A 3199-nucleotide genomic window follows, 5' to 3' on the forward strand; every position below is an offset into this window, starting at 1 on the left:
GGATCAATAAGCTCAGCCTGCATGCACCTCTCTTCTTCATCTGTTGAATGTATATCTTTAAAGACATGAAAGACCAGTTGCTCATTATGCACTCTAAGCACTAATTCACCCACTTCTATATCAATCAAAGCTCTTCCAGTGGCTAGGAATGGTCTTCCTAGAATTATAGAGGCATTCTCATCCTCCCCTGTATCAAGAATTATAAAATCTGCTAGGAGGAAGAACTTACCCACTTTGACCAAGATATTCTCCACTAATCCGTATGTAGGCTTCATAGATTTATCTGCCATCTGTAATGCTATCTTTGTGGGTTGTGCCTCTTGGATCTGCAGCTTCTTCATCACATACAAGGGCATTAAATTGATGCTTGCTCCCAGATCACATAACGCTTTCTCAAAGGTTGTGCTCCCAAAGGTGCATGAAATTTGAAAGCTCCCTGGATCTGGCATCTTCTTTGGTAAGTTATTCTGAATGATGGCACTGCATTCTTTAGTCAGGACCACTGTCTCATCTCCTTTTAAAGGCTTCTTCTTTGACAACAGCTCCTTCATGAACTTGGCATAGAGAGGCATTTGTTCCAAAACCTCAGCAAAAAGAATATTGATTTGTAACTTTCTGAAGATTTCCAAGAACTTTGAAAACTGCTTGTCCTTGGTCTCCTTCTGAAGTCTCTGAGGATATGGCATTTTAGGCTTGTACTCGGGAGCCTTTGGCAAAGTAGGATAAGTGTCAAGAGAGTCTGGGAATGGGTTGTCTGCACGCTTTTGAGGGGTGTGCTCCACTTCTCCCTTCTTCTCCTCTAGAGCTTCCTTTTCAACTAGCTCTTCATTGGCCTTGGTCTCAGAGCTAGATACTTTACCACTTCTCAATTGAATAACCTTGCAATCTTCTCCTGGGTTCACCATTGTATCCTCTTGAAATGTACTTGCAGACCTCTCAAGTATTTGCTTGCTCAGTTGGCCCACTAGCACCTCTAAGTTTCTAATGGAGGCTCTGGTTTCCTACATAACTTGTACTTCTGTACTTGCCACTTGTCCACTTATCAAGGTGATAGCCTTACATTCATCTCTTGGATTTGGAATTGTGTTATCAGGAAGGCTATTAGTGGTCCTCTGATCAATTTCAGTGACTTTTGTGGCTAATTTACCCATTTGAATCTCCAGGTTCTTGATGGATGCTCTGGTTTCCTGTCTAAAACCTGTCAATATTGCTTCCAAATCATTGTTCTGCTGGAAACCACCCTGAGAACTATTGTTGAAGTTCTGAGGTCTCTGAGGTTGGTCCCTCCATCCAAAATTTGGTGATTTCTCCATCTCTGGTTGTATGTCTTAGAATATGGATCATTGTTGGGATTCCTAGGATCACTCCCCATGTAATTCACCTGTTCAGAAGAAGGTTGAGCATAATCATAATTATCATTTTGCACAAAATTACCTGTCATGTCATAGGAGATTTCTTGTGGTGAATTTTGTGTGTTGATAGTTGAGACTTGCATGCCACCCATCTGTTGAGTAAGTAGATTTATTTGCTGAGACATAAACTTGTTCTAAGCAAGAAGAGCATTAACAACTTTCACTTCCAACACGCCTCTCTTCTGAGAGGTTTCAGAGTTCACAGGGTTCCTGTTAGATGAGTATAGATATTGGTTGCTTGCAACCAATTCAATCAGCTCAATAGTCTCCTCTGGTATCTTTTTCTTATGCAGTGAACCGCCTGCAGAAGTGTTTAGGCTCATCTTGGACATCTCACCCAAACCTTCATAAAAGATATCTAGTTGGGTCCATTTGGAGAACATGTCCGGAGGGCATTGCCTAGTCAGTAGCTTGTATCTCTCCCAAGCTTCATAAAGAGTTTCACCCTCCTTCTGTCTGAAAGTCTGAACCTCCAACCTGAGCTTAGTCAGCTTCTTTGGTGGGAAAAATTTAGTGAGAAATTCTGTAACAACCTTTTCCTAAGTATTCAGACTCTCCTTTGGTTGGGAATCTAACCAAAGCTTTGCTTTATCTTTCAGAGCAAATGGGAAGAGCATGAGTTTGTACACCTCTGGGTTCACTCTATTTGTCTTCACAATATCACAAATCTACAGAAAATCAGATATAAACTGATTTGGATCTTCATGAGGAAGTCCATGATATTGGCAGTTTTGTTGCACCAGGGTGATCAATTGTGGCTTCAACTCAAAGTTGTTTGCAGCTATAGGAGGTACCACAATGCTTTTTCCATAAAGATCCGCAGTAGAGACAGAATAAGAGCCAAGCACTCTCCTTTGTTGCTCATCCCTATTCGGATTTGCCACATTGACATTAGCATTATTGTTAGGATCCATAGTGGACTCTGTAGCCTTGTAAAGTCTTGCTTGTTGCAAACGCCGCCTGAAAGTTCTTTCAGGTTCAGGATCAAAGTCTAAGAGATATTCTTTGTCTCTGTTCCTGCGCATACACAAACAGAAAACAAGAAAAGATGGGACTCTCTACGTCAGAGTGTAGAGAAGTCCCTGTGAGGGAACCTGTGTAAAGAAATAAAATAAAAATACAAATAAATAAAAAAAATTGAAAATTGCAATTAAAATTAAGACAAAAATTTTGAAATTATTAAGCCAAAATAATAAAAATAAAAATAAAATTAATTAGAAAACACCAAACTTAATTTCAGAAATTAAAAAAATATTGGTGCTATTTATTTATTTATTTAAATTTTTATTTTTATTTTTTTTAATAATAAAAGTAAAATAAAATAAAAAAAAGGATACGGTATAAAGGGAAGGGGGGAAGTAAATGAAAAGGAAAAAGAAAAAAAATAACGTAAAGGAAAAAAAAGAAAAAATTAACGTAAAGGAAAAAAGAAAAAATAACGTAAAAAAAAAGAAATGCAAAATAAAAATTATATATATATATATATATATATATATATATATATATATATATATATATATATATATATATATATATATATATATATATATATATATATATATATATATATATATATAATCTAAGCAATCAAACAACGAATAATTGTTAATTACTATCAATTTCCGGTAACGGCGCCAAAAACTTGGTGTGAAATTTGTAACCCACTAACTTACCGGTAAGTGCACCGGGTCGTACCAAGTAATACCTTACGTGAGTAAGGGTTGATCCCACGAGAATTGATGGATTAAGCAACAATAGTGTTTGATAGGCTTAGTTAGACAAAAAGA

The 3199-nt window shown here is 36.9% G+C and overlaps 1 non-coding gene across 1 annotated transcript; it reads left to right on the forward strand.

The window, feature by feature from the left end:
* The first annotated feature begins 1788 nt into the window (after nucleotides 1–1788).
* LOC148565740 (small nucleolar RNA R71) lies at nucleotides 1789–1897 on the forward strand. Its single transcript, XR_015884529.1, has one exon. It is a non-coding gene; the product is annotated as a small nucleolar RNA R71 (small nucleolar RNA).
* Nucleotides 1898–3199: the final 1302 nt, after the last annotated feature.

This window comes from Arachis ipaensis, chromosome B5, assembly GCF_059453495.1.
Source record: "Arachis ipaensis isolate K30076 ecotype BB chromosome B5, ASM5945349v1, whole genome shotgun sequence".
NCBI classification, from domain to species: Eukaryota; Viridiplantae; Streptophyta; class Magnoliopsida; order Fabales; family Fabaceae; genus Arachis; species Arachis ipaensis.